At 36.8% G+C, this 23,106-nt stretch overlaps 1 protein-coding gene and 1 long non-coding RNA gene across 2 annotated transcripts in view; one reads left to right on the top strand and one right to left on the bottom strand.

Annotated features, from left to right (window-relative positions):
- Positions 1–573, bottom strand: part of TACR1 (tachykinin receptor 1) — a 790,616-nt gene extending 790,043 nt beyond the window's left edge. Inside the window, exon 1 of the mRNA XM_044083080.1 lies at positions 1–573. This exon is cut by the window's left edge and continues 955 nt beyond it. The gene's annotated coding sequence lies outside the window, so the exon portion shown is untranslated.
- LOC122811315 overlaps positions 1–23,106 on the top strand; it is a 1,944,054-nt gene that overhangs the window by 1,482,155 nt on the left and 438,793 nt on the right. The window lies entirely within an intron of this gene.

The raw sequence follows: 23,106 nt of genomic DNA on the forward strand, positions 1-23,106 counted from the left end.
CTTTGAAAAATAAGGCTGCCTTTAGAAAGGGACGTCATTCATCTGGGAAGGGGTAAACTAATGTAGTACTTCCCCCAGCCAAGGAATCTTGCAGACAGCCTAGAATGTAAAAGGCTACTGAGGTTGAGGGCCCCTCCCAGAGCAACCCGTATAAATATAGATCATGAAGCAGCTGCATCACAGGAGAGGGGGGCTGGTCACTTTGTGCACTGAAGCCACATATCACGCCTGTCTTTTACAAGCTGACTGCTGCTAGTCTGCGTCTGACAGTAGGATTCCATCAGATCATACAATAAATTGTTTTACATTTTGGCCAGGGGTTGGCAGCGCATGGCATGGGTACCTTCTTGTTTTCTGTGTAGCGTGCTAGAAATGATTTTAAGTCTTTTGACAAATAAGCGTAATATAAATGATGTCACGCCACTGATAGTATTGTACCCTTCATGTTTGTAATGCGCTGAAGCTAAATCAGGTATCTAATGCACAGAGACAGTCTTCATAGCCATGCGTAATGAACTGTAGAAAGTGACTACTGACAACCGACCTGCAGAAATACCTGCTAGCTTTCACAGCTTGCAAAATTCCTGTCCAAAGCAAATATTACGTTTGAGACTTGGTTGGCGTGTTAACAGTTTACTACGTTTCCCAAGTCTTAGTTGTGCAAGCAACGTAAGGTCAAGCTTTGCATTTTACCAGAGCCATGCTTGCACCGATCTCCCGTTTTATAACTTAAATTATTTCCCAGTGGCAGTCACCTGCTGCGTATTCTGAATGCACAGATTGCAATAAACCGCACTCTCTCCAGAACTCGGGCACAGTGCTGCAGCAGCTTTTATCATCTATTTAAAAATCTATGCATTCTTCGGTATCCCTGAACTCTGTGCAATACCCACATAATCTGCTTTCACTTCTAGTAACTTCACAGCTCACACTGGTGTTAACACAGAGGTCCTGTTGTCGTTATGGCATCCTAGTTGCCTGCCTATGACTCAGACGATAGGTATACCACAGTCTGTTTCCTAAGGAGATGCTGGCATGCTGCTCTTCTGTTGCAGCCTGCCTCTGGGAGACAAGGGACAGAACTTGCTGACAAGCATGAAACTTGCCAGTGAATACTCACATCTTCGCTCATTTTAAGTGGGCACCCAGTAAAACGGTATTTCTTGCAACTCTTGACCAACTGAACATATTTTTGGTATGTTCCTCATAAAATTTGTGATTTTTCTGGATTTTAATGGCAAATCAGTGAGGAACGAATTCACTAAACAATGACTTTCTAAGTTTATAAGAGCAGTACTTAAAATTTGTCCTTATTTTTGAGGCTTTGCCCCCCCCCCCCCATTATTTTTTGTCTTCGTCCAGATTTTTTGTGCCAAGAGGTTGAGAGCTATGCCTGAGCCCATCACTCACAGGCCAGTTGGATTCAGATTCTGCATTATTCCACATGCTGCGCACTGGAATGGTGCAATTGTGAACTTATCTTTGCAAATATTTACAGGCAACACTCAGAGTAACACCTGAAGTCCTCGCCCTTTTCTTGTCTGAAAAAAGAAAAAAAAAGAAAGTAAAGGCGAAGTGTCTTTCTGGTCCATTGCCAGCAAACACCGGAACACCGAGATAATGTTATATTTTTGGATTAACGTCATTTTACAAAAGCCAGCAGATGCTTTACCCTCCTGGTGGAAAGTTTGAGGTCCAGTTGTTGCTGCTCGTGTGTGCCTTAAGGACTGCAATAAGTCTCACTTCATCATAGCTCGTGTTCCGTGGTGCACTACGTAGTCCTGCATGACACAAGCTGTCTATATTGTTTAGTTCGGTCTCTTTATGTACACTGCATGTACAGTCGCACGGAGTTATTTCAATAAATCACAAAACCCCATCAACAGAAAAAGTGCAGTCTTTCTCCCCATTCAGCACAGAAAAGGGCAGATGGTCTTCATGCAACTCCTGGCGTATGCCTAGCCACGCAAGAGAGGGCCTAGCACTTACATACTTTGCAACCAGTCTATGTACTTTCCAGTCTGTAGGTTAGATCATTCCTGCATAGTTTTCCTAAACAGAGGACAGACGTTGACACTAGTTAAATGGTCACAACTGCACCTTTATTTAACCAGATTAGCCAAGTGAATCAATCAAGCTAAACCAAAGTTATGCTAAGGCACAATTTTCAGGGTGTCTCACTTGATAAGATAGCGGGCTTTAGGCACCCAGCGAACCCTGCGGTCGCTGGGGGGGGGGGGGGGGGGCAACCACAGCAAGTTAACTTATCCTGATATTTTGTTAGATGCCTGTCTAACCAACAAAAGCTAGTACAGCATTCTTGTATACTTAATAAACCACATGGATAACTCTTTATTTATAATTCCTTTAAAATTCAAAGATATTTCTGGTTGTAGTAACAGTGTTTTGTTAACAGACATCAGAATTCTATTAAATATTTTACCACTGACATAGTGCCCATGGCTTTAGTTAAATCCTGCTGTTGGACATTTTCTCCACGTGATATACCCGTGGCTGCAGGAGGCCCCCCTTAATCATCCTTGACTGTGTGGGGGCCCCACAAAAGCTCCTGTAGGTTGGGGAAAATGAGGAAGAAAACATTTATTAATTTACTGATTATGCTGTTTAACCTGAACAGGGCTGTGATATGACCTTGTTAGCATGAAGTTGATAATGAACATGAAGGAAAGCACTAGAGAGATCAGCAGCCTACAATATAACTCTCAATTCCTTTGTTAAGAATTCAGTGCAATCACAAAAATAATAGAATAAAGGCGCATAATCAGGACTACATTTTAAATATTACTCAAATGCACTTAAAAAGTTAGTAGAATAACACCTTTTGCATCAACACATATTTTTGGATAATAAGTATAAAACTCAGATGTTTGGATTGATTGAATGTTTGTAATCCTAAATGATTTACCAGCAAATCAAACCTTTTATGAAGGAGAAGGCAAATGTATGAACAAAATCAGGGAAGGTCTGTGAAATCAGGGACAGTGACAGGTATGCATTACTGCGCAATGAGGTAAATAAGTGTGAAATCAGGGACAGCGACAGGCATGCATTACTGCACAATGAGGTAAATAAGTGTGAAATCAGGGACAGCGACAGGCATGCATTACTCCCCAATGAGGTAAATAAGTGTGAAATCAGGGACAGCGACAGGCATGCATTACTGCACAATGAGGTAAATAAGTGTGAAATCAGGGACAGTAACAGGTATGCATTACTGCGCAATGAGGTAAATAAGTGTGAAATCAGGGCCAGTGACAGGTATGCATTACTGCCCAATGAGGTAAATAAGTGTGAAATCAGGGACAGTGACAGGCATGCATTACTGCCCAATGAAGTAAATAAGTGTGAAATCAGGTAGAGTGACAGGTATGCATTACTGCCCAATGAGGTAAATAAGTGTGAAATCAGGGCCAGTGACAGGTATGCATTACTGCCCAATGAGGTAAATAAGTGTGAAATCAGGGACAGTGACAGGCATGCATTACTGCGCAATGAGGTAAATAAGTGACTTACCCCTGCTGCTATTTGACGACTGCTAAACAGCAGTCACTGATCTGGTGTGGCAGTACCAGTGTTGTACAATGTATTGCTATTTGTTGAAATAACTACAAAACTAGGACTGCTATGGCTTATGATTGTGTGTGTAAAAATATCACTGATTTTTGTATGTGCATGCACCCAGTAATGCCAGAACATAGACATTATTTTTCTGGGTATCAGTAGAAAATGTACTTAACAAGTAATTATATTTCAAAAGTAAGACATATGATATATCACAGAACATTAAGGTACTTAGATCTTATTGGGGTCTGGTGGCCCCCATTCAACAGCAACAGACTGCATAAATGGATAATGGGGGCTTCCTTAATCATCCTTGACTCTGTGGAGACCCCCACAAAAGCTATATGAGGACAAAAATGTATCAATTTTCTGATCGAGCTGTTTAACCTGATCAATGCTGAGATATGACCCTTTTAGGATAAAGCTAATAATAGCCTCTGGTTTCAACCACAACCATTCTAAAACCAGCCCTGCTCAAATGCGTGTGTACAGAAAGCTGCTGGGGATCTGGGGATTGTGTGGTTATTACAACTTAAATTTTCATCAGTCAAACCTCAGAGGTGTGCGCATTAAGTCATTATAGCTTGTGATTGAGCTGAGGACAGTGGGGTCATTGTTTATTTACTTTTCTCACAGACCTCAGAGGTATAAAAAGAAGGTTACTATAGCTTGTGTAGGGTGGTGTACTGTCTAAGAGCAACAAATTAGAATATATTACTGAAATCATTCTCACAATCACACATAAGGCACATATATTTATTATTAATTTATTTATTTTATTTTACATTTGTTGACCGGGCTAGTCTAACTGGATACATGTCCATTTTCAGTAGAGGCTCAGGGAGAAAATCTCCAAGCAGAAACAATGACAAAACAAACAAAGAAATACAGTATAAAGAAATATTAGTGAGTAATTGTACATTTTTTACATAAGGGTGAGGTCAAATTATACAGTCTTTTAGTAAATATAAGCTAAGAAAAAACATACAAAAAGCAAAAATTTGAGAGAGAGCAATGAACAATAATGAATGAAATTTAAAAATATATTTTTTATATATATATATATATATATATATATATATATATATATATATATGGGGCTAACTTTGAGGGTTAGGGGTGAGGAAGCATGCTATGTATACATATATCAGCAGTCACTTGAAATATATGGCTAAGACAATTTAAACCTCTGCTTTCATCCTAGTCTAACACCAGAGGGCTGTATAGGCAGTGACTGCCTTTTGTGGGTGGTTAGGGAAGGAGGCAGTATTCCCAGATAAGACCTATATATTTCCACAACTGGCTTTTTAGTTTATTGTGAGCTACTCTTTTGTCAGCTTTAAACATTAAGCCTTGGGCACAACGTATGTCTTCCTTAAAAGAAAAATTAAGACTGAAATTCTTTTCTTTTTCACAATTTTTATTTAGACCACCATTGGAGTAAAATACTGAAAAAATGCTCTAAAATGCATCCCAGGGCACACATATAACTCCTATGGCTTTGGGGAACCAGCTTAATTGAGTTATTTCCTAAACGGTTATTACTGTGCTGTCTTGGTCGGGAAAGGAGTGCTGACAGGATGCAAAGAAAATAAAGCTGAACAGCAACAGTGAATTTCTTTCCTTAATAATAATTTATGTTAAAGTCATTATTGGATGAAAAGGTTGTGTGAAAAGAAAAAAAACTTTAAAATGCACTTCAGGGTACATAGAAAGTTTTGGCTTCTTGAAAAAGCTGAGAGTAGGGCAACATGTGAGAAATGGAAGAAAAAAGTAATGTGCATGGCATGGGGAGCCCAAAAGGGGGTGGTAGAACAGAGGAGAGGACTGGAGGGTGTGCGAGGGGGGGGGTGTTGAAACAGTAGGCCTAGTCATCACTTCATTTGTGTCCAGACCTGTACATATAGTAGTTGTAATGTATCATTGTTGCAGCTAAATGCCAGTAACTGTAGGTTCATAGGTGTGTACTAGGCTAATGGTCCTGGAGCCTTTACAAGTCTAGCCCATAGGATTATCCTGGTATCGTGCCACCTGACCTTAGTTCCCAGTGCCTCTGTCAACTAAAGCCACTGGTGTGATCCCTGGGGTGAATTTTCTATTTCCCATCCAATCATCAACATTTCTCTTGAAGAGGGTCAGTGAGGTGCTCTGCTTGACATGTATGGGAAGTCTGTTCCATAGCACAACAGTCTCTGAGTTATGAACCTGTCCCTCCAGCATGTTCTGTTGATTGTGGTAATGAGGTTGAGGTCTCTGGAGCGTGTGGTGCAGAGGGATAAGTATCCTTTTGTTAGACAGGTAAACAAAGTGTAATATATAGGCCTGTTGTAATCTAACAGCTTGTGGCTAAGGTACAAGTATCACCTCTTTTCCTGCAGCACTCACCTTTGTCTTATGATTTGGCAGCAAGTCATGTAACTCCTCTGCTTAACTCCCCCTTTTCTATGTTATTTCTGCCCTTGATTTCACATGGCTTTCTATATCCCATTGGAGAAGGCAATACACTGAAGACTTGTTAGAAAAAGAAAGAAAATTCCTTCTCATGGTATACTGGAATCTTGCTTCCAGGTCATTGATGTACCAGCAGTAATGAACTCTGCTAACACTTCCATTTTCTAACTTTAATACCAAACTACTGCACTGAATCTCCATCACTTCACTTTAATACCAAACTACTGCACTGAATCTCCATCACTTCACTTTAATACCAAACTACTGCACTGAATCTCCATCACTTCACTTTAATACCAAACTACTGCACTGAATCTCCATCACTTCACTTTAATACCAAACTACTGCACTGAATCTCCATCACTTCACTTTAATACCAAACTACTGCACTGAATCTCCATCACTTCATAACAGGATGTACAGAATTTGCCCTGCTTTTACAAGGGATGAGGTTGAAGGCGAATCTCTATCTGCTTGCTCTTCTGTGAAAGGACAACACCCCCTCCTTTCTACCTTTTGACATTGCACCTGAACCTGCCTTTTCCTCACTCTTCCCCAGCTTGCCTTATCATACATAGCGTTATCTCTGCCTGCCTACCTAGCCCTATTTACTTCCCTCCTTCCACACCCATCTGACACCTTTGGCTTGAACCAACCATCACAAATAATGATCACAAGCAGTAACAGCTAATACCTCAAACTGGTGAAGTGCAGATAGAGGACAAAAGTGCTGAATGTTTGGTTTAATAAATGTGGTATTAACTGTTACTGCTCAGGATCGTTATTTGTTTATGGGTTATTAGTTTTTAACCTGTTTGTGCTTGAACTAACAATCCTAAGACAAAAGGCTGTCTGGCTGAAAGGCAGTGACCAGTCACTATATGCATTCCATTAACCTTACCAAGTATCTCATCACCAAGCCATGGCCTACAGGGCCAACATGTAATTGTCATTACAGAGTTTTTTTTCTGGACACAAATCATGCCTGAGTACACAGACACACACACAGGAATGGACTTAAATGGCTACGGTCATGAATGTATTTATATAACCCAGATAAATTAATTAGTCAAGATAAACTACAGAGATATACAGAATAACACTAACACTGCATCTCCTACTAATATTATCCCTAATAGCCCACCAACATTTCAATTCCAACCCGTTCCTACATCTTTTGTCTGCTCCCTAATCAAAAAACTTAAACCCACCACCCTCTCTGCTGATCTGTTACTTGCAGAATACCTGCAAAAAGCAGCCAACGCTATAGCCTACCCCATATCCATCCTCATTAATAGAACTATTTCTGAAGGAACTATTCCAACTATTTGGAAAAATCTCACATGTTATTCCCCCTGCTTAAAGGTGGTAATTCAAAAAACTATTCTAACTATAGGCCTATAGCCATTTTATCCCCTCTGGCAAAAATCATGGAGAAGTGCATTCACAAGCAACTATTAAACCACCTCCTAGCAAACAACCTACTAGCTACCTGCCAACATGAATTCAGACCATTTCACAGCACCTCTTCTGCTCTTCTTTCCTTCACCGATGTCATTAATAAAAACCGTAATAGTAACACTCTCTCCTCAGCCCTCTTCATTGATCTGTCAAAAGCCTTTGACATGGTCAACCACCAGCTACTCATAAACATACTAGGCAACTTCTCACTGGATCCACTAACTATTCAATGGTTCCAGTCCTATCTAAATTATAGGCAACAGGCAGTACTATGGGAAAACAACTTGTCTTCCCACTTGCCAATTGCCCTCGGAGTCCCTCAAGGCTCCATACTAGGTCCTCTCCTCTTTTCTATTTTTATTAATGACCTACACACTGCTCTACCTCAAGCCACCTGTATCCAATATGCAGATGACTCTACACTCATATGCTCAGCCTCCTCACTTTCACAACTGCATTCCCTAACCCAAGACACATTTAACACAGTAGAGAATTGGCTCCTTCAACGATGTCTCATCCTAAATCCTAAAAAAAACAAAAATGCTACTATTTACTCCCACCCAAAGAGCCCCCCTACTACATTTCACAATTACATCTAGCAATGGTACAACCATATTTCCAGACTCTACTACAAAACTACTTGGAGTACTAATTGACAACCACCTCACCTTTGAGCCACATATAAACAACACTATAAAAACAGTAAACAAAAAACTAGGCTCCCTTTATATGATCAAACCCTTTCTTACCCCAGTAGCAAGGACCACTATTGCCAGGACCCACCTTATCTCAACCCTGCTATATGCTTCCCCAATCTATACCAAACTATGTAAAAGCAAACTGAACAAGCTGGCCAGCTCCTACAATAATGTTGCCAGATTTGCAACTGGTTCGACCTATAGAACCTATCACTGTAACAATCTTAATCAACTAGGGTGGCTAGAATTACCAAATCTTATCTTATCAAACCAGCTAACTATTGCCTATAAGATACTGTTCCATCCTACATCTACTCCAATACTAACCAATCTAATCACCCCCTACAATAACCTTAAAACCCTGCGCTCTTCAAATAAAATAATGGTAAAGATATGTAAAACCAATAACCTGGCTGGAGGTTCTTTATACTCTAACAGTGGGGAAAACCTGGAACTCCCTCCCTACTGATCTTACCTCCCTACCTTCTACTACCCTATTTAAATCCAAGCTCAAACCATACCTTAAATCACACTGGCTATGCCCCTGTGCAAACCCAGACTAACTTCCTCCACTATCTCCTGACCCTATTCTTCTCAATCACACAAAACTAGCTAATCCTTTCTACTGACATCCTTGTCTGTAAAACCAACTGAAAGTTCTTACAGTGCTCAATGTTTCCTACCTATTGTATGTATATCCATACATGATTTGTTAGCCTAGAATACTCTTCCTTAATTATAAGCTAAATGTATTTACTAGTATTCTCTTAGCTAAAATGTATTTACTAGTTAATTTGTTAAATCTTGTAATGTACTTATGTTGTCGTGATCTTTTTCTTTTTTTTTTTTCAAAACAGGTTTATTGTTTTAACATATAAGAGAAATATCATAACAATTTTATACAAGTAATTAAAAATAGGTATTATTATAATATTCAACAAAACAACTAAAGTATTTACAAAGACATCCACTACAATCAGATCAATTAATTAAACTAAAATACCATGCTATTGAAATTAAAATTTTTTTAACAAATTTTGTAAATTATCCCATACAATATAATAAGATGTTTTTCTATTTGTTCTTGTCCTAATTGTGTTTATTTCCATATGGCACACTATATTCATAACATTTTTAAATTCATTGAACGAAGGAGGTGTATCTGAAATCCAATTTCTAGTTATTATTTTCCTAGCCACTGCTAGAATAGACCATAACAAGGGAAGCTTAACCTTTTAACACTTTGAGGTACAGGTGTGTTGAATAATATAAGAGATTTAGAAATAATGAAATTATCTGTAAAAGAGCCTGCAAAAATTCATTAATTGACTTCCAGTATTCTTTCAATTTTATACAGTCATAAAACATATGAGCCCAGTCAGCATTAATTTCTACATTACATCTCTTACATAAATTATCTTTATTATTTATTTTATTCATCATCAAAGGTGTATAAAAAGATCTATGTAAAAATTTCCATGTATAAAGTCTCCAGACAATGGAAGACGTAGATCTATAAGCAGATTCCAATATATATTGTTTATCTTGTTGATTTGGTGGGTCCCCATTAATAGAAGTGAAATAATTCCAGTATGAATCTACACTGTAAAAAGTTTCTTGTCTGATAATTTTATGTATGTATGAAAGTTTACCTTTATCAGAAACTTTATGTTGTAAATTTAATATCAAGTAATCAATCAGTGTTGGAATAGATTCTTTAACTGTTATAGACATTAGATCTATTTTATTAATGAAATGTTGTCTAAAGGTCTGAACCTCTAACCAGCAAGTTTCTCTTAGATCAAATTCTTGTTTTAAGAAATCTAGATTTTTAACTTTATTATCAGATATCAACTGATACCAGTACTTTAGATCATTATCTATAGCTAAATGAGTTCCTTCAGAAGTAGATGACAAAAGCATACCCTGAGTATACATTATAGGGAATACAATAAAATTCCATTCCCTATACTTAGGATGAATGAATATAAAGTTACGATAACTAATAATAATATTTAATGGGTAACAAACCATATGTTTAGGTGTAATAGGTGAAGTACAAAATTCCTTTAGTAACCATAACATGGAGTTATTTACAATCATATTTTTATGTGTTAAGGAGATTTTCATGAAGTGCATACTAATTAGCTCCCAATAATCTTTCCATTTTGTGACATATGACTGATCTATTAATAAAGAAATAACTTTTACAATAGAAGAGATAGTATATAAATTAAAGTCTGGAAAAGAAATACCCCCTTGAGACCAGCTATTAGTATGTTTCTTTAATGCAATCCTAGGTCTATTAGGTGCCCATAGGAAATTTAACGTTAGTGTATTCAGTTTCTTGATAATTATTTTTGTAGGTGGAAGTATTATTGATTGTATTAAGTATAAAATCTTGGGGAATATTATCATTTTAATAATTGTAAGTGTGATCTTTTTCTTGAATGTGGAGCTTTTCTCCCCGGGCCTCTACTGAAAATGGACATTTATCCAGTTGGACTAGCCCGGTCAACAAATGTAAAATAAAATAAAAATAAAATAAATAAATGATTGTGCTATCAATATCCAACTCTTTGCCTCCATTTCCAATTTTTCTGGGTAACTACTTGTGTTCTTTTCTTACTTGAGCTGACAGCACTTAACCCTAGAAACTTGTATACATTGACGATTTTCTGCTTGAAATAGAAACTCTTTTGATGTAACAGTACCCCATCATAAAGTTCTTCCTTGGTACCTAATGGGTTGAAACAAAGAAATTGTAGTTTAGGTAAATTAACTTAGATTTATAAGATAGAGATGTTTAGCGGGCACCTGATTCCTCCTCAGCCATATATATGTGGCTGTGCCTTTCTGAAATGAATGTGAAATGTAGTTATTGACATCCAGCAATACGGCCTTTATCACTTATCCTGAACACAATTTTTTATATGAATGCATGTAGGGATTGTTTTGAAATTAAAACTCTGATCACTTATTCCACTTCTTTAGTGATATATCGAGCTCAATGTATCTTTGAAAGTTCTCATATTGGACAAAGGAGGCATTCCTTTAAGAAATGAATGTCTGCAGACTTTAGTGATATAAGATAAAAAAATAGTGCTTCATAATAATACATCAGGAATCACATTTCCCTTTTGTTGGTTTAATTCTACAGTTCTCTACCTCAGATAAATATATGTACAATTTATTGGAAGCAAAGAAGAGAAGAGGGAAGGTCTTGACTGGGGCACATTTACCACCTGAACATAATGAATTTTATTAATAATTATCCTCTAAAAATTCAGTAGAAGTTTCATCTTCATATTTTGTTTTATTAATTATTTCTTGCTATATTTTATTTTTAGAAATATTCCAGCTGTTTGTAATTACTTCCAGTCATGTGACAGATTTCGCTATATACATTATTTGTGATTGTTTTTTTTTCATATTGTATTCATGAAGCAATGCCACTACTGGTGAAACCTGTTTACTTTTATGGATACATTTGTTGTTTGAGTAGATAAATGTGTTTTAAAGTTCCATGAGTGAGTGCTGGGTGGATTTATGGATACTGGTTTTCCTTCCTACAGCACCACTGAGCTGTTCTTTGGTTCTTTGGTTCTGTGCATCAGTGGCATGGTACAAGTGTGTGTGTGTATATATATATATATATATATATATATATATATATATATATATATATATATATATATATATATATATATATACTATGTGTGTGTGGTTCACTATCAGGAGCTAAAGCTTTTCAATGGAGATCATAATACAGTAAGGAAGGAATTTACCCTTTCCTCCACTGTAGTGCAATCTTGGAGATGGTGCAGGGAGGCTTGTACAACTGCAAAAACTTAGAATGAAGGCAGAGATTTGTTGTTCTCCTAAATTCAAGTTTTTGGACACTCAATCATATTTTCTCAAAGATATGAATTTTGAGTTTCTGAACACTCAAGCTGCTGACATAGACCCATACATATATATGTGTGTGTGTGTGTGTGTGTGTGTGTGTGTGTGTGTGTGTGTGTGTGTGTGTGTGTGTGTGTGTGTGTATGCACGCACATGTATATGGTTCTCCTGTCTTTAATCAACCATAAGTGAATATGTTGATGGTACAGAATGTCAGTATAGGTGAGTGGGGTTGGGTAAGACCATGTGTTTATGCAACTTGGGGAGAGGGTCAGGGATGAGTAAAGGATGGGTGTTGTGTGTTTGTGTTCGAGTTTGTGCATTTTAGGGTAAGAGTTAGGCTAGCGAGCAGGTGTATTATTGTTTGTGAATGTTTGTGTGTCTGTGTCTCTCTTGTGTGGTGGCAGTGTTGCTGAAAGGTTTTAATGATATTAAGGTGTAGGATTAAAGTTGGGGGAAGAGGCAGGGGGCTCCTCCTTAGTAATGGGTGCTAACCTGAAACCTAATGCTGCTCCTTCCCTCAACCCAACCCTACAACTTAAGGTCATTAAAACCTTCCTTTGACATTGCCATTATTCAGACAAATTTGAGGCTAGTGTTATACTGGGTTTTCGTTTTAATATCGGGAGAGGAAATAGTTTTCCTGTCATGGTATTATTTGGTTAATGTTTTTTGGTATTGTGTATGATCAAACTTATTTTTTTTAAGTTTGCATTCAACATTAGGATAGTTTAGTCATATGCAATATTAAAAAAATATATATATATATATATATATATATATATATATATATACACACACACACACATACACACACACACATAAAACAAAACACATGAAAGTATATAAAACAAAATAAGTGGAAAGTTAAATAATAAAATGACACCCCACACTGCTATAGAGTTTTCTACTGCTGGGTTAGCAGCTTCCTGTGACAGTACACTTACTTATATCTTTGTAAATTTGTATTTAATTAATGTTCAGGATAAAATTACTGAAAATTGTATATCAACCCAAATGTAGAGTTAAAAATGACTTTGCTGAAAACAAGTGCTTGCGTTGAGCTTCTTTTGTGGTGCTTCCATTCCAGAGAGTTCTATTTAACAGTTCTAATCTCATCCTCTGTTTCATCCCTGTTACTCATTACATCTAGATTCTGCTACAGTTAAGGGATAAAATACGATTAATTATACTCCATGCCATGCATGCAACCAACTGAGCAAGTAGCTGGATAAAGAGCATTAAGCTACAGCTGCTGGTTATATTTTATTAGTATTGTGCTTATCATCATAGCAGTACTCACAAAGATCAGTTACTCCTTGTGTTTTACAGCATTATTAGCTGGTTCATGCAGTCATGTATGTTGTCTACATTGCACTGAAATAAATAATATGGTTTCAGTAGCAACTGTTTTTGCTCTGTATTGACTATGTATGAGTGAGAGAGAAGGTGCATGTGTGTGTCCTCACACATACATCCCTTCCTCACTTCACACACACACACACACACACACACACACACACACACACACACACACACATGTGTGTGTGTGTATATCTATCTATCTATATATATATATATATATATATATATATATATATATATATATGTAAGCTGCGGTGATGCAACGGTAGTGTTGTTGCCTCACAGCAAGAGGTTCTCCCATTCAATTCTTGGCTGGAGAACCTTCTGTGTGGAGTCTGCATGTCCTCCCCGCAGTCGAGTGGTGTTCGAAAGACATGCGTGAATGGGCGTGCCTTCGTTGAAGGTTGGGTGTCGGGTTGGCACCTCAGCACCGTAAAAATTGACTGCCAATCATTAGTGGACCGGAGTTCTGCTGTGGCAACCCCTAACCGGGAAAAGCCAAAGGAAAAACAACAGAATATATATATATATATATATATATATATATATATATATATATATATATATATATATATATATATATATATATATATATATACACATAGAGTTGAATACTAAATAGTTCAGATCACCAGTCTTTACAAAATAGTACAGCTTACCAGAAATAAATGAAAATAAGGCAGGTTCTTCTATACAAAAACATAGTCTTGTGGTTTAAGTAAATTCACAGCCACTACCTCTTTGAATCAGCCTTAACGTTCTGGGAAATAATCTCTGTTAGTAGCACTCCTCTCTGGATTCCTCTGGCAGAAACATTATCTGTCTTCTTGAATATTTTCCATTGTTTTTGCTGATTCTCTCCCAGCACTGCTGCTGTGGGTGCCCATTCCCTGTTTACAAAGAACAAATGCTTTCTGAATGGGCTTCCTTACAGCTCTGTTTATATTACATTCAATGGCTTGTGAAACAAGCCTGCTGTAACTATTACGGGCAGGTATCTTTATCTTATAGAAAAGGTACAACTTAACAAAACCATTTACACCATTTAAGGAAATATCACTTTATTTACAATGGATTCTTTGTAACAACACTATAAATGTTATTTACATCACTATTTACACAGTTTTGTATCACTTGTATTTTTCTGTTTTATGAGGGCCATCTCTCGGTGTTACAGCTTAAAACGTGTTAGTTTCATCCCTAATGGATGGTTTTTCTACTAGTGATGGGCTATCCTTATTATGTCGTATTGTGGCTGGCCTATGTTTGCTGCAAAGATAAGCCCCACCTGTAATGCACTATATTCCCATTCTGTTATTTATTTATTATTTTGCAGTGTAATATGGTTGCATTATTTACATCCTTTGTTATTTATTGATGTAACCATACTAGGGTGTCATGGGCAGTTATTATTGTGAATTTTCAGGTAGCACCTTAGGGAACCATATATTACTTGCTGGCTGGGTATTCTGTTTTGATTAGGGAGTACTTAGCCTCTGCTTTGCATAGTTATTGACTGAGTAAATGAGTTGCATGCTTATTTCCATTAAATGTTGGTGAGAGCACTGCTGTTAACACCATCTCATATACATTCATATCGACCACAAATTTTTAAAGCCAAGAGATACTAACACAGGTTCTGAACATGAGCCATCCAGGAAGTACATCTCTTGCCCACTTTACTTTGAAGGGGATCTTCCATTTTCTCAGGTTTATGAGTGGGCATGCTATAATTCCAGAATGTGTCACAACTGCTGTTAATACCCTACTAGCCCTCCAAAATGCCCTCATTTGCTTGTTAGCTTGTTGAATAGGCCATCATTTTATTACGTCTGCCTTTTTAAATTATTCTTCTTGTCATAATATTCCAGAGGTATTTTAATGTCCATCATGCCAGCCTTGGTTTTGTAGGCATTAGACATTCATAATTAATCCTGCCTATCTCAGGGAGTATAGTGCAGCCTAGGCCTTACCTAGATATGAGTTCCAGTCCTCACAATGTACATACATGATCTAGGTAAGCTGTAGCATAGTTGTTGTGGGGTTTCAGTACTTCATCCATTAGTTTTGTAAGGTTGCTGGGTCACCATGTACACCAGAAGGAAGAAAGCTATACTGGAATAATCCTTCTGGAACTGAGAAGACTTGTCTTTTCCTTAGCGTAGGATTTACCAGTGAAATTTGTCAGGTCTAATGAAGTTAAGAACCTTCCTTTCACAAAATTTCTGTTATAGGTTCATAGACTAGTACTAGGCTAACTGTCTTTGGGGGCCATTTTAAGCCTAGCCAATTACCCATGTAAGAATCAAACCCTGTACCTTGTGTATGCAAGGTAAACACCTTAACCATTATATCATCCTCCCATTTTTATCAATCCTAGGAGCTGGGTAACTGTCACATTTTGAAATGCTGATCATCTTCTTAAAATCAATACAAAACTTGATTGTTCCATCAGGTTTTGGTAGTAACACTGTTGGCCTATTCCACTGACTTTTGAACTCCTCAGTCACCCCTTCCATGCATTTCTTCCTTCCTTCTTCTTGTACTGTCTTTTGTTTCGACTCTGGTATGTCTCTCCTGGACTAGTCTCGGTGTGGAGTTGAATCAAATTTGTTCATTGGTTTGTTGCTACAAGGCAATCAGTCTGCAGACCACTGGAAACATAGTTGATAACCCATATTCATTAGTTTTCCTCCAGCATCAAGAACAATACAAAATAGTAAAGGGGAAAAAGTGAGGCATCAGATCTAGTTGTTTAAGTTTACCCTGAAGGTAGCAAGGGTGTTTTTCGGGTGTTTTTCTGCTTACATGTACTGAAAGATTGTTCCAGATGTGGGGGAACTTGTCACAACAGTATCTTTAATGAGGGCTCAGTTCCTTTAACTACGTATTTGAAGAACCATTTGCTTTGTGAAGGAACAGGAGGTTAGATCTTTCATGGCTCAAAAGGCTAGACATAGATCCCCATGGAAGAGTGTATAGGAAACTGAATACAGTTAGAGAAAAGGCACTGTCAGTATGTTCTGATAGATAAGATTTTTGAGGTCAATGATCTTTTTAGTTAGGAATCTCAGAATTCTTTCAAGTTGAATGATATGTTTGTAAAAATGCATGCCAAAAAGGGGATTGTATTCAGTAATGGGTCTGATGAGATACAAACAAAGGGTCATTAAGATGTTTTTTGATCTAAGGGAGATGCTGTAAGAAATGAGATGAGACAAAGTTGTTTTAATTACTGCTGAAACTTGATGATTAAAAGATATGGAATTAATGATAGGAGTACCCAGATCCTCTTACAATAGTGTCTTATTGGAGGGGTATGTAATCTGTATGATACGGCAAATTTATTTTTACCAAAATTGACTATACTACTACTAGTGTCAGGTTTCATTTGAAACCATTGTCTTTGCACCAATTGCTAACATGTTCTAAATGGTCTAACTCACACTGAGCAATTATGAGTAAGTGGAAGATGAAATACCCACAACTAATTTATAGTTTTAAGTGTGAACTTAAATAACCATAGTCCAGGAATGTTGGCCTGAAGGTCTGAGAAATAGATGCCATGTAGTTTTGAAAACATTTTGTTCCGTAACAGAAATTCTTTTATTTTTTGTCCTGTAGCTTGGACATTGTATCATCTATCTGAACTATAGTCATAAAGGTCAGTTTCTATTCTTTAACGGATTCACTCATTTCTACTGCAATACTAAGTAGTGAAATTTGTATTTCTTTACATGCTTTTAGAATATTGATATATCTATTCTGATCTTCCCTTCTTTGTCTGTATAACTATGTAAGCTCTATAGTTTACCTCATTTGTTTTCTCTATTTCAAACAGACCCTGTTATTTTAGCCAGAAAGTTTTCTGTTGAGGGGATGAATAAAAATACCTCGTCTCTAGACTCAGACTCCTCAGTCCTTGCATTTCTGTTATACTCTCCTTGCTGTGTAGCTTGAGGCCACTATGCAGTGGGCTTCATTACTTTCAGCCAGTCTTTATCTTGAAAACTGGTATGCTGTTCTGACACGTGTAAATGAGTTTCTTCCTCTTCCTCCCAAGTTTCTCTAGCAAGACCTGATAGCTCAGTAGAATCAATGCAAAACAAGAAAACAAAAATGAAAAGGACTGAACCCTTTCAAGGCTAGTGGAAATTTAATGACAAATAGAAGGTATGGTATTAACTGGTTCCTGCTTCTGTCAACTTCTTCATTGACTTTTCTTAGCATGGATTTTAGACTTTTGCTAAAATGCTCCCCTGCTCATCTTTCAAGTGATGTTACACTAACTTTTTAGTCACAGGACATTAAAGCATTAGCAGTGAATGCATTATTCTGTACATAAATGGTGTCCTTTAATTAGTGAATGCTTTATTTGGTGCCCTTCCTTGGAAAATAATAAGACTAGCTCCTTGATGATAGATTTATCTTTAGTTTTTCATGTTGGGATAACTTCACAGTATTTATTACATAGTCCATAATATCCAAAATATATTGAACTCTGTTGCTAGATTTTAGCAGTTGCCTAATAATGTCCATTGCATTTCAGTGGTACCTTTGTGATGGACATTGGACTGAATGGATTTTTAAAGCCTGGATGAGTGACTACCTCCTACTGATCCAGCGCACAAGTTCTCAGGTTCATTTATTATTCCAGGGCAGTAAAACCTTGTTAAGAGTACATTCCAGGTGTCGGCTTAACACATGGCTAAGGGCTAATCTCTTTACTAGATTTCTAAAAGACTTGGGTACCAGCAGTAGGAATACTTCTGAAACATCTGGTTCAGCTTCATCCCCTACAACTCTATATGTATTTTCCCTTGCACCCCTCAAAATCAACTTCCTACTGCACTTTTTTAAATGTAAGCCGCTTACCTGAAACTCTGCAAACTCTGGGGTTTCTTCAAGGTCAGCCTGTCATGATGCCGAAGCTACTACTGCCTCATTAAATAATACAGACACTGGGGTGTCAGTGTGTACCTCTTCTCCTAGACAAGACAACTCATACTGTTATTCTTTAGTATTAGTTGCACTCTGTCCTTTGTTTCGTTTTTCTTATCACCTTACTTTATAAGCCCGATGTGCAGAACTTTGCTCCTTTTTTTTTGCTTGGAATACTTATATGTTGACTGAATAGGAATATCTTTTGGACTTTGTGTTATAGTTCTCCCACCCTATACACCACTTTCTCCACTTTCTTGTCTTCTCTTTATTGCACCCTCCCCTATCACAGTGTGACCGAGCACCACTCTTTCAATACTCTTTTCTTCTGTGGGTTTCCTTCTCTTGGAAAACATATGAAAAGGGAACCTTAAAACGGAGATTTGTATTCAATTTTATGTCTTCCCTCACTTATAAATACCTGTTGCCTTCTGTTTTCCTTTATTTAAACTGACAAAAATGGGTTTAGAACTCTAGCCGTGTATCACTGCTCTTTTAACTAGCCTGGTAAAATCTTTGTTACTGTTATTTTCTCCTTCTAAGGGCCCACTTTTGGAGCTTTTTTTTTGTTTTTTTTGCATCTGTTTATAGAACAAGGTTCAGATATGCTCTCAGGGTGTGGTACAAAGCATTGTCTGGGGGCATCACATCTGCTTTGCTAGCATATGCTTGCTTATGAAACAGACCTGCATGTCATATCTGTTAGTTTTAGCTCAAATACATCATAGCATGTGAATGGTGTACAGACTGGAAGCTTGGTATGACTTTCAGTTCATCTCTGCACTTAGTATCGCCATGGTCATTCCATGGTACCAGTGGATATTAAGCCTGATCAGCAGAGGGCCAACGTGAACCTGCAATTTTAAAAATTATTGCAAGTGCTTGGACAACAACACACCTCTAAATATTCCCTTAATATCTCTGCAGTTTAAATACTTCATTAGCATCTATTGTTCGTAGGTCTACCTACAAATTTTTTTTCAGATTTTATACAAAACACTTTAATGCCATGATTTTCTGTTCTGCAAAATGAAATGTACTCTTCAACTAACTTGTTATACGGTACTCATGAAGGGTAGCAAACAGACTAATATATATTATGGAAAAGTAATACTGAAGTATGAAAGTATTCCATGGACAAAGATAACGTTACCATAAAATTTAAGCCCATTATACAGAGATTTTTGTTAGGTTCTAATACAAATGTACATATAGAGTGTTATCTAGTCCATGACTGGACTATAGACAGAATATGCTTTAGTAAGTCTTGGCTTGATTTGATATAGCCTTTGATTCCTACATGGTTGCTGGAATTGAAATAGGGTAATACAGGCTAGAGTTATAACTAGAACTCAAGGAAAGTAAGGCAGAATGGAGTTGTAAGATGGAGATTTAAAAGTTCTCCCCTTGAGAGGAAGAAGAATGACTTTGGGTAACTAGTCATTTCATTCTATGGAAAAGAGGTCTTCACCTGGAATTATTATTTTTAGAGCTGTAAATTGATAGGTTTTGTTGTAGAAGTGAGAAGTGCTCATTTCTGAGGCAACAGCTGAATGAATGACTGGCTGAGGTATATTGTCCTGAAGCACTAGTGAATCTTCTATATTCTGCTACTTATGGTCCTGATAGGAGAAGGGACTTTGCTATTGAGTGAAACTGTGACTATTGTTTCATGCACTTAATGCATGAACCTGTTATAAACTGGGGAAATGTCTGCTCACATTTATCTTCCAGGAGAAGGTCTAACCTGGTTCAAAACTGTCTCCAAGCAGATTATTATTGTATAATTATACGTAATTTGACAGATGTATGTGTGTATGTCATATATATATATATATATATATATATATATATATATATATATATATATACATATATATACATATACATATGCATATGTATATGTATATATATATATATATATATATATATATATATATATATATACATATACATATACATATGCATATGTATGCCTTTGTGTGCATGTGTATGTATGTGTAAGTGTGCATATATGTATATACATATGTATGTCTATGTGTGTGTGCATGCATAAGTCTGTGTATGTGTGTCTATTTGATTATATGCATATGAATATTCGGGGTCTATATTTAATGCTCGAAGAAGTGTTTCATCGAACGCGACTTCAGTGACACGTAAACATCAACTGCACTAAACCATAAATGTTCAAAACAGCGATTTCTTTTCCTGGGAAAGAAATCGCTAGCACCAAAAACACATACACACAATTTCAAACAAAACTAAGATCAGGGCTTTGCCTCCCACACCCTCCAACATGGGGGAGCTGTGCCCCCCAACTAAATATAACAACTCCGAGATCGCACTACAGTGGGGTAAAGGGCAATGACACAGCTCAGGCCAAGCGATTTTTTTTTCCCTGGGAATAAAATCACTGACCTAAGCCTTTGCTATTTTCAGATTTCAGTCTATATCTGTCGGTGAAATGGCATTTGCTGTAATGCCATTTTGCCAATCTAATATAGACCCAAATTTCCATGTGTGTGCATGTGTATATATATTTATGTCTGTGTGTGTTTATGAGTGTATATGTTTATATGCATGTGTATGTCTGCATCTATTTGCATACATACATAAATTATGAAAGATTGCATATAAACTGCATTTAGACACAATGCATTGAACATATGCAAGTGTAATCACTTCCATTGCAAAGCAGAAACATTATCAAAAAAAGATTTCTAATTAATTTGTGATCCAAAACTAAACATAAACTAACACCTGTTACATATAAACACATACACACCTATCCAGCATAAATATTTAAAATACTAATTTTTATGCTGGAGGTCCTTCCCCATACCCTCTGATATAAGAGCTCTTTGTCCACACTCCCATAGATTATATACTAACTTTACAGTGGCACAACCATGAAGAAAAAAAAATACAAGATTTATGCTATAGTCGGTGCCATGTAACTTAACCATAGCATAATTTGTTAAAGTTAACCAGCAGCTATTTCTGACTCATAATCTAGTAACAGTGAAAGTAACATGGAAACAGCTATAAGGAAGCCTTACACATGTGCTTGTATTATATATGTGAAAATCAGAATCACATTTATTGGCCAAGTATGCATGCATAGATAGGAATTTGATTCTGGTTTCAGTGACTCTCCAAGTATTAATTTTATAAATGACATACATACAACTATTAAGAACAAGACAAATGACATACATGCAAGTATTAAGAACAAGACAAAAAGCAAATATAAACACTAACAACTTCTTAAAAAATCAATAAGTTGCTAAAGGCAGGATAACACAAAACGATAGATCCTCGGCTTGGACACACAAAGTTTATTCCAAATTACAGTGTACAAATCGTTAAGCGCTTTCATCTGAAACCAGACTTCTTCAGAACATATTCCTCAGTTCATTAATTGCTTTTATACAAGTCATCTGACTCAAATTTGGCGCCAAAACATAATTACATATTTGCATATAATACTGCTATAGTAGTATTTCATAAATTCCTGCAGTGCTGTTTACAATAAAACTATACAACAAAAGAATATATCAAAAGAATATATAACACAGTATATAAAATTGTTGTTGTATAAAAATATATAAAATTATTACTATGTACTTAAAATGTCTATATTAAAATATCCTCATTTAAATACTGAAATGCTATTGTGCTACCAACTTGTTAGTGTTTTGGGAAGTTTCAGTTGCAGCTGAAGGTATGGAAAACATTGACGGTACTCAGGCTCCATCGGACCAGAATGAAATAGCGTCTATCCGACACGAACTAAGCACCTTGAAGGAGGAAATGACCAAGCTTATGGAACTAGTGGGGCGTACTATCGCTTTCAGCAGTACTGGCGCCAAATGTTCTCTGCGGTGCAGACAACCTTCCCTCACGTCGAGTGAGGAACGTATGGAAAGGAATGTTTGTATAAACACATCAGGTGCCCTTAGGATTGATGCGAGCACGCAGATAACTATACCGAATGGACAAGGAAGTCCTATGGACAATAACCATGCTAATTCTATGGCTAAGCAAAGAGACACGGAAACGAGGAGGGAGCGTGATAGTAAGTCGTTATCGGACGACTTTACTTTTGACTTCAGCATGTTTCAGTTAAGGGATGACACGGATCGTTTAGGTGCTCGTCCAAAAAGGACTGCGCCTAAAAGGACATATGCAGCATGTACCAAAAATGTTATGGACACTAACAAAGGTATTGATCTAAATGCTAGTCCTTTTGCTATTAATACAGGTAGCGGGAATGTACATGATAACAGAAAAAGATGCAACAATGGTAACAATGATGCATTTGACAAATTTTTAAATGATGATTATAACTTTGAGAGATATAATAAATATGGTGGTAGACAAAAAATTAGGAATGATAGTGGGAATGAGTATGTTGTTAGGAACAGTATAAAAGAGAAAATATACTCATTGGGTAAAAAGTTGGTAACCATCAAAAATATTAAAATCGAAAATGCATATTTTAGCAAGTGTTTGAGTTTACATGTTGTGCCCAAAGGCATAAGGTTTTTCAAAATACCTATGGGACATGAATTAAACGATGACACTATAAATGATTTTAACAAGCTTTTTGACAATTTTGGTTTTGATTATATGAAGATGTTGATACAGAAAAATGATGAGAAATTATTGTTTGTTATCAATGAAGTAGACAGACTTAATG

The sequence above is a fragment of the Protopterus annectens genome, chromosome 9.part0 (genome assembly GCF_019279795.1).
Source record: "Protopterus annectens isolate FY-2018-M chromosome 9.part0, PAN1.0, whole genome shotgun sequence".
NCBI classification, from domain to species: Eukaryota; Metazoa; Chordata; order Ceratodontiformes; family Protopteridae; genus Protopterus; species Protopterus annectens.